A 12,410-nucleotide genomic window follows, 5' to 3' on the forward strand; every position below is an offset into this window, starting at 1 on the left:
GTAAAATATCAAATTTCACCAAATATATATTATATACTGTACATAAAATATCAAATATCACCAAATATGTATTATATACTATACATAAAATATGAAAGTACACTACATATATATTATATACTGTACATAAGATATCAAATTTCACCATAGATATTATATAACATACATAAAATATCAAATTTCACAAACTATGTATTATATACTGTACATAAAGTATGAAAGAACACTAAATATATATTATATACTGTACATAAAATATAAATTTCAACAAATATATATTACATACTATACATAAAATATCAAATTTCACCAAATATATATTATATACTGTACATAAAATATCAAATTTCACCAAATATTTATTATATACTATACATAAAATATGACAGTACACTACATATATATTATATACTGTACACGAAATATCACAGTTCACAAAATATATAGTTTATACTGTACATAAAATATCAAACTTCAAAAAATAAATAATATACTGTACATAAAATATCAAATTACACAACATATGTATTATATACTGTACATAAAGTATGAAAGAACACTAAATATATATTATATACTGTAAATAAAATATGAAATTTCAACAAATATATATTACATTCTGAATGTTTAATATCAAATTTCACCAAATATACATTATATACTGTACATAAAATATCAAATTTCACAAACTATCTATTATGTACTGTACATAAAGTATGAAAGAACACTAAATATATATTATATACTGTACATAAAATATCAAATTTCACCAAATATGTATTAAATACTGTACATAAAATATCAAATTTCACCAAATATATATTATATACTGTACATAAAATATAAAATTTCACCAAATATGTATTATATACTATACATAAAACATGAAAGTACACTACATATATATTATACACTGTACAGGAAATATCACATTTCACCAAATATATAGTTTATACTGTACATAAAATATCAAACTTCAAAAAATATATAATATACTGTACATAAAATATCAAATTACACAAAATATGTATTATATACTGTACAGAAAGTATGAAAGAACACTAAATATATATTATATACTGTACAAAAAATATCAAATTTCACCAAATATATATTACATACTGTCTGTAAAATATCAAATTTCACCAAATATATATTATATACTGTACATAAAATATCAAATTTCACCTAATATGTATTAAATACTGTACATGAAATATGAAAGTACACTACATGTATATTATATACTGTATATAAAATATCAAATTTCTCCATATATGTTATATGACCTATATAAAATATGAAATTTCACAAAATATGTATTATACTCTGTATAAAAAGTATGAAAGAACACTATATATATATTATATACTGTACATAAAATATCAAATTTCACAAAATATATATTACATACTGTACATAAAATATCAAATTTCACCAAATATATATTATATACTGTACACAAAATATCAAACTTCACCAAATATGTATTATATACTATACATAAAATATGACAGTACACTACATATATATTATGTACTGTACACGAAATATCACAGTTCACCAAATACATAGTTTTTACTGTACATAAAATATCAAACTTCAAAAAATATAAAATATACTGTACATAAAATATCAAATTACACAAAATATGTATTATATACTGTACATAAAGTATGAAAGAACACTAAATATGTATTATATACTGTACATTAAATATCTAATTTAACCAAATATGTATTATATACTATACATAAAATATGAAAGTACACTACATGTTTATTATATACTGTACACGAAATATCACATTTCACCAAATATATAGTTTATACTGTACATAAAATATCAAACTTCAAAAAATATATAATATACTGTACATAAAATATCAAATTACACAAAATATGTATTATATACTGTACAGAAAGTATGAAAGAACACTAAATATATATTATATACTGTACAAAAAATATCAAATTTCACAAACTATGTATTATATACTGTACATAAATTATGAAAGAACACTAAATATGCATTATATACTGTACATAAAATATAAATTTCAACAAATATATATTACATACTGTACATAAAATATCAAATTTCACCAGATATATATTATATACTGTACATAAAATATCAAATTTCACCAAATATGTATTATATACTATACATAAAATATGAAAGTACACTACTTATATATTATATACTGTACACGAAATATCACATTTCACCAAATATATAGTTTATACTGTACATAAAATATCAAAATTCAAAAAATATATAATATACTGTACATAAAATATAAAATTACACAACATATGTATTATATACTGTACATAAAGTATGAAAGAACACTAAATATATATTATATACTGTAAATAAAATATCAAATTTCAACAAATATATATTACATTCTGTATGTTTAATATCAAATTTCACCAAATATACATTATATACTGTACATAAAATATCAAATTTCACAAACTATGAATTATGTACTGTACATAAAGTATGAAAGAACACTAAATATATATTATATACTGTACATAAAATATCAAATTTCACCAAATATGTATTAAATACTGTACATAAAATATCAAATTTCACCAAATATATATTATATACTGTACATAAAATATAAAATTTCACCAAATATGTATTATATACTATACATAAAACATGAAAATACACTACATATATATTATACACTGTACATGAAATATCACATTTCACCAAATATATAGTTTATACTGTACATAAAATATCAAACTTCAAAAAATATATAATATACTGTACATAAAATATCAAATTACACAAAATATGTACTATATACTGTACAGAAAGTATGAAAGAACACTAAATATATATTATATACTGTACAAAAAATATCAAATTTCACCAAATATATATTACATACTGTCTGTAAAATATCAAATTTCACCAAATATATATTATATACTGTACATAAAATATCAAATTTCACCTAATATGTATTAAATACTATACATGAAATATGAAAGTACACTACATGTATATTATATACTGTATAAAAAATATCAAATTTCTCCATATATGTTATATGACATATATAAAATATGAAATTTCACAAAATATGTATTATACTCTGTACAAAAAGTATGAAAGAACACTATATATATATTATGTACTGTACATAAAATATAAAATTTCACCAAATATATATTACATACTGTACATAAAATATCAAATTTCACCAAATATATATTATATACTGTACACAAAATATCAAACTTCACCAAATATGTATTGTATACTATACATAAAATATGACAGTACACTACATATATATTATATACTGTACACGAAATATCACATTTCACAAAATATATAGTTTATACTGTACATAAAATATCAAACTTCAAAAAATATATAATATACTGTACATAAAATATCAAATTACACAAAATATGTATTATATACTGTACATAAAGTATGAAAGAACACTAAATATATATTATATACTGTACATAAAATATCAAATTTCACAAACTATGTATTATATACTGTACATAAAGTATGAAAGAACACTAAATATGCATTATATGCTGTACATAAAATATAAATTTCAACAAATATATATTTCATACTGTACATAAAATATCAAATTTCACCAGATATATATTATATACTGTACATAAAATATCAAATTTCACCAAATATGTATTATATACTATACATAAAATATGAAAGTACACTACTTATATATTATATACTGTACATGAAATATCACATTTCACCAAATATATAGTTTATACTGTACATAAAATATCAAAATTCAAAAAATATATAATATACTGTACATAAAATATCAAATTACACAAAATATGTATTATATACTGTACATAAAGTCTGAAAGAACACTAAATATATATTATATACTGTACATAAAATATCAAATTTCACCAAATATGTATTACATACTTTATGTAAAATATCAAATTTCACCAAATATATGTTATATACTGTACATATAATATCAAATATCACCAAATATGTATTATATACTATACATAAAATATGAAAGTACACTACGTATATATTATATACTGTACATAAGATATCAAATTTCACCATAGATATTATATAACATACATAAAATATCAAATTTCACAAACTATGTATTATATACTGTACATCAAGAATGAAAGAACACTAAATATATATTATATACTGTACATAAAATATAAATTTCAACAAATATATATTACATACTGTACATAAAATATCAAATTTCACCAAATATATATTATATACTGTACATAAAATATCAAATTTCACCAAATATGTATTATATACTATACATAAAATATGACAGTACACTACATATATATTATATACTGTACACGAAATATCACATTTCACCAAATATATAGTATATACTGTACATAAAATATCAAACTTCAAGAAATATATAATACACTGTACATAAAATATAAAATTACACAACATATGTATTATATACTGTACATAAAGTATGAAAGAACACTAAATATATATTATATACTGTAAATAAAATATCAAATTTCAACAAATATATGTTACATTCTGTATGTTTAATATCAAATTTCACCAAATATACATTATATACTGTACATAAAATATCAAATTTCACAAACTATGTATTATGTACTGTACATAAAGTATGAAAGAACACTAAATATATATTATATACTGTACATAAAATATCAAATTTCACCAAATATGTATTAAATACTGTACATAAAATATCAAATTTCACCAAATATATATTATATACTGAACATAAAATATAAAATTTCACCAAATATGTATTATATACTATACATAAAACATGAAAGTACACTACATATATATTATACACTGTACATGAAATATCACATTTCACCAAATATATAGTTTACTGTACATAAAATATCAAACTTCAAAAAATATATAATATACTGTACATAAAATATCAAATTACACAAAATATGTATTATATACTGTACAGAAAGTATGAAAGAACACTAAATATATATTATATACTGTACAAAAAATATCAAATTTCACCAAATATATATTACATACTGTCTGTAAAATATCAAATTTCACCAAATATATATTATACACTGTACATAAAATATCAAATTTCACCTAATATGTATTAAATACTATACATGAAATATGAAAGTACGCTACATGTATATTATATACTGTATATAAAATATCAAATTTCTCCATATATGTTATATGACGTATATAAAATATGAAATTTCACAAAATATGTATTATACTCTGTACAAAAAGTATGAAAGAACACTATATATATATTATATACTGTACATAAAATATCAAATTTCACCAAATATATATTACATACTGTACATAAAATATCAAATTTCACCAAATATATATTATATACTGTACACAAAATATCAAACTTCACCAAATATGTATTATATACTATACATAAAATATGACAGTACACTACATATATATTATATACTGTACACGAAATATCACAGTTCACCAAATACATAGTTTTTACTGTACATAAAATATCAAACTTCAAAAAATATAAAATATACTGTACATAAAATATCAAATTACACAAAATATGTATTATATACTGTACATAAAGTATGAAAGAACACTAAATATGTATTATATACTGTACATTAAATATCTAATTTAACCAAATATGTATTATATACTATACATAAAATATGAAAGTACACTACATATATATTACATACTGTACATAAGATATCAAATTTCACCATATATGTTATGTAAGGTACATAAAATATCAAATTACACAAAATATGTATTATATGCTGTACATAAAGTATGAAAGAACACTAAATATATATTATATACTGTACATAAAATATCAAATTTCACCAAATATATATTACATACTGTATGTAATATATCAAATTTCACCAAATACATATTATATACTGTACATAAAATATCAAATTTCACCAAATATGTATTATATACTATACATAAAATATGAAAGTACACTAGATATATATTATATACTGTACATAAAATATCAAATTTCACCATATATATTATATAACGTACATAAAATATCAAATTTCACAAACTATGTATTATATACTGTACATAAAGTATGAAAGAACACAAAATATGCATTATATACTGTACATAAAATATAAATTTCAACAAATATATATTACATACTGTACATAAAATATCAAATTTCACCAAATATATATTATATACTGTACATAAAATATCAAATTTCACCAAATATGTATTATATACTATACATAAAATATGAAAGTACACTGCTTATATATTATATGCTGTACACGAAATATCACATTTCACCAAATATATAGTTTATACTGTACATAAAATATCAAAATTCAAAAAATATATAATATACTGTACATAAAATATCAAATTACACAAAACATGTATTATATACTGTACATAAAGTCTGAAAGAACACTAAATATATATTATATACTGTACATAAAATATCAAATTTCACCAAATATGTATTACATACTTTATGTAAAATATCAAATTTCACCAAATATATATTATATACTGTACATAAAATATCAAATATCACCAAATATGTATTATATACAATACATAAAATATGAAAGTACACTACGTATATATTATATACTGTACATAAAATATCAAATTTCACCATCTATATAATATAACATACATAAAATATCAAATTTCACAAACTATGTATTATATTCTGTACATCAAGAATGAAAGAACACTAAATATATATTATATACTGTACATAAAATATAAATTTCAACAAATATATATTACATACTGTACATAAAATATCAAATTTCACCAAATATATATTATATACTCTACATAAAATATCAAATTTCACCAAATATGTATTATATACTATACATAAAATATGACAGTACACTACATATATATTATATACTGTACACGAAATATCACATTTCACCAAATATATAGTATATACTGTACATAAAATATCAAACTTCAAGAAATATATAATACACTGTACATAAAATATAAAATTACACAACATATGTATTATATACTGTACATAAAGTATGAAAGAACACTAAATATATATTATATACTGTAAATAAAATATGAAATTTCAACAAATATATATTACATTCTGTATGTTTAATATCAAATTTCACCAAATATACATTATATACTGTACATAAAATATCAAATTTCACAAACTATGTATTATGTACTGTACATAAAGTATGAAAGAACACTAAATATATATTATATACTGTACATAAAATATCAAATTTCACCAAATATGTATTAAATACTGTACATAAAATATCAAATTTCACCAAATATATATTATATACTGTACATAAAATATAAAATTTCACCAAATATGTATTATATACTATACATAAAACATGAAAGTACACTACATATATATTATACACTGTACATGAAATATCACATTTCACCAAATATATAGTTTATACTGTACATAAAATATCAAACTTCAAAAAATATATAATATACTGTACATAAAATATCAAATTACACAAAATATGTATTATATACTGTACAGAAAGTATGAAAGAACACTAAATATATATTATATACTGTACAAAAAATATCAAATTTCACCAAATATATATTACATACTGTCTGTAAAATATCAAATTTCACCAAATATATATTATATACTGTACATAAAATATCAAATTTCACCTAATATGTATTAAATACTATACATGAAATATGAAAGTACGCTACATGTATATTATATACTGTATATAAAATATCAAATTTCTCCATATATGTTATATGACGTATATAAAATATGAAATTTCACAAAATATGTATTATACTCTGTACAAAAAGTATGAAAGAACACTATATATATATTATATACTGTACATAAAATATCAAATTTCACCAAATATATATTACATACTGTACATAAAATATCAAATTTCACCAAATATATATTATATACTGTACACAAGATATCAAACTTCACCAAATATGTATTATATACTATACATAAAATATGACAGTACACTACATATATATTATATACTGTACACGAAATATCACAGTTCACCAAATACATAGTTTTTACTGTACATAAAATATCAAACTTCAAAAAATATAAAATATACTGTACATAAAATATCAAATTACACAAAATATGTATTATATACTGTACATAAAGTATGAAAGAACACTAAATATGTATTATATACTGTACATTAAATATCTAATTTAACCAAATATGTATTATATACTATACATAAAATATGAAAGTACACTACATATATATTATATACTGTACACGAAATATCACATTTCACCAAATATATAGTTTATACTGTACATAAAATATCAAACTTCAAAAAATATATAATATACTGTACATAAAATATCAAATTACACAAAATATGTATTATATACTGTACAGAAAGTATGAAAGAACACTAAATATATATTATATACTGTACATAAAATATCAAATTTCACAAACTATGTATTATATATTGTACATAAATTATGAAAGAACACTAAATATGCATTATATACTGTACATAAAATATAAATTTCAACAAATATATATTACATACTGTACATAAAATATCAAATTTCACCAGATATATATTATATACTGTACATAAAATATCAAATTTCACCAAATATGTATTATATACTATACATAAAATATGAAAGTACACTACTTATATATTATATACTGTACACGAAATATCACATTTCACCAAATATATAGTTTATACTGTACATAAAATATCAAAATTCAAAAAATATATAATATACTGTACATAAAATATCAAATTTCACAAACTATGTATTATATACTGTACATAAAGTATGAAAGAACACTAAATATATATTATATACTGTACATAAAATATAAATTTCAACAAATATATATTACATACTGTACATAAAATATCAAATTTCACCAAATATATATTATATACTGTACATAAAATATCAAATTTCACCAAATATGTATTATGTACTATACATAAAATATGACAGTACACCACATATATATTATATACTGTACACGAAATATCACATTTCACCAAATATATAGTATATACTGTACATAAAATATCAAACTTCAAGAAATATATAATACACTGTACATAAAATATAAAATTACACAACATATGTATTATATACTGTACATAAAGTCTGAAAGAACACTAAATATATATTATATACTGTAAATAAAATATGAAATTTCAACAAATATATATTACATTCTGTATGTTTAATATCAAATTTCACCAAATATACATTATATACTGTACATAAAATATCAAATTTCACAAACTATGTATTATGTACTGTACATAAAGTATGAAAGAACACTAAATATATATTATATACTGTACATAAAATATCAAATTTCACCAAATATGTATTAAATACTGTACATAAAATATCAAATTTCACCAAATATATATTATATACTGTACATAAAATATAAAATTTCACCAAATATGTATTATATACTATACATAAAACATGAAAGTACACTACATATATATTATACACTGTACATGAAATATCACATTTCACCAAATATATAGTTTATACTGTACATAAAATATCAAACTTCAAAAAATATATAATATACTGTACATAAAATATCAAATTACACAAAATATGTATTATATACTGTACAGAAAGTATGAAAGAACACTAAATATATATTATATACTGTACAAAAAATATCAAATTTCACCAAATATATATTATTTACTGTACATAAAATATCAAATTTCACCTAATATGTATTAAATACTATACATGAAATATGAAAGTACACTACATGTATATTATATACTGTATATAAAATATCAAATTTCTCCTTATATGTTATATGACGTATATAAAATACGAAATTTCACAAAATATGTATTATACTCTGTACAAAAAGTATGAAAGAACACTATATATATATTATATACTGTACATAAAATATCAAATTTCACCAAATATATATTACATACTGTACATAAAATATCAAATTTCACCAAATATATATTATATACTGTACACAAAATATCAAACTTCACCAAATATGTATTATATACTATACATAAAATATGACAGTACACTACATATATATTATATACTGTACACGAAATATCACAGTTCACCAAATACATAGTTTTTACTGTGCATAAAATATCAAACTTCAAAAAATATAAAATACACTGTACATAAAATATCAAATTACACAAAACATGTATTATATACTGTACATAAAGTATGAAAGAACACTAAATATGTATTATATACTGTACATTACATATCTAATTTAACCAAATATGTATTATATACTATACATAAAATATGAAAGTACACTACATATATATTACATACTGTACACGAAATATCACATTTCACCAAATATATAGTTTATACTGTACATAAAATATCAAAGTTCAAAAAATATATAATATACTGTACATAAAATATCAAATTACACAAAATATGTATTATATACTGTTCAGAAAGTATGAAAGAACACTAAATATATATTATATACTGTACATAAAATATCAAATTTCACAAACTATGTATTATATACTGTACATAAAGTATGAAAGAACACTAAATATGCATTATATACTGTACATAAAATATAAATTTCAACAAATATATATTACATACTGTACATAAAATATCAAATTTCACCAGATATATATTATATACTGTACATAAAATATCAAATTTCACCAAATATGTAGTATATACTATACATAAAATATGAAAGTACACTACTTATATATTATATACTGTACACGAAATATCACATTTCACCAAATATATAGTTTATACTGTACATAAAATATCAAAATTCAAAAAATATATAATATACTGTACATAAAATATCAAATTACACAAAATATGTATTATATACTGTACATAAAGTCTGAAAGAACACTAAATATATATTATATACTGTACATAAAATATCAAATTTCACCAAATATGTATTACATAGTTTATGTAAAATATCAAATTTCACCAAATATATATTATATACTGTACATAAAATATCAAATATCACCAAATATGTATTATATACTATACATAAAATATGAAAGTACACTCCATATATATTATATACTGTACATAAGATATCAAATTTCACCATAGATATTATATAACATACATAAAATATCAAATTTCACAAACTATGTATTATATACTGTACATAAAGTATGAAAGAACACTAAATATATATTATATACTGTATATAAAATATAAATTTCAACAAATATATATTACATACTGTACATAAAATATCAAATTTCACCAAATATATATTATATACTGTACATAAAATATCAAATTTCACCAAATATGTATTATATACTATACATAAAATATGACAGTACACTACATATATATTATATACTGTACACGAAATACCACATTTCACCAAATATATAGTATATACTGTACATAAAATATCAAACTTCAAAAAATATATAATACACTGTACATAAAATATAAAATTACTCAAAATACGTATTATATACTGTACATAAAGTATGAAAGAACACTAAATATATATTATATAGTGTAAATAAAATATCAAATTTCAACAAATATATATTACATTCTGTATGTTTAATATCAAATTTCACCAAATATACATTATATACTGTACATAAAATATCAAATTTCACAAACTATGTATTATGTACTGTACATAAAGTATGAAAGAACACTAAATATATATTATATACTGTACATAAAATATCAAATTTCACCAAATATGTATTAAATATTGTACATAAAATATCAAATTTCACCAAATATATATTATATACTGTACATAAAATATAAAATTTCACCAAATATGTATTATATACTATACATAAAACATGAAAGTACACTACATATATATTATACACTGTACATGAAATATCACATTTCACCAAATATATAGTTTATACTGTACATAAAATATCAAACTTCAAAAAATATATAATATACTGTACATAAAATATCAAATTACACAAAATATGTATTATATACTGTACAGAAAGTATGAAAGAACACTAAATATATATTATATACTGTACAAAAAATATCAAATTTCACCAAATATATATTACATACTGTCTGTAAAATATCAAATTTCACCAAATATATATTATATACTGTACATAAAATATCAAATTTCACCTAATATGTATTAAATACTATACATGAAATATGAAAGTACACTACATGTATATTATATACTGTATAAAAAATATCAAATTTCTCCATATATGTTATATGACATATATAAAATATGAAATTTCACAAAATATGTGTTATACTCTGTACAAAAAGTATGAAAGAACACT

This window comes from Gorilla gorilla, chromosome Y (assembly GCF_029281585.2).
Source record: "Gorilla gorilla gorilla isolate KB3781 chromosome Y, NHGRI_mGorGor1-v2.1_pri, whole genome shotgun sequence".
In the NCBI taxonomy this organism is placed as follows: domain Eukaryota; kingdom Metazoa; phylum Chordata; class Mammalia; order Primates; family Hominidae; genus Gorilla; species Gorilla gorilla.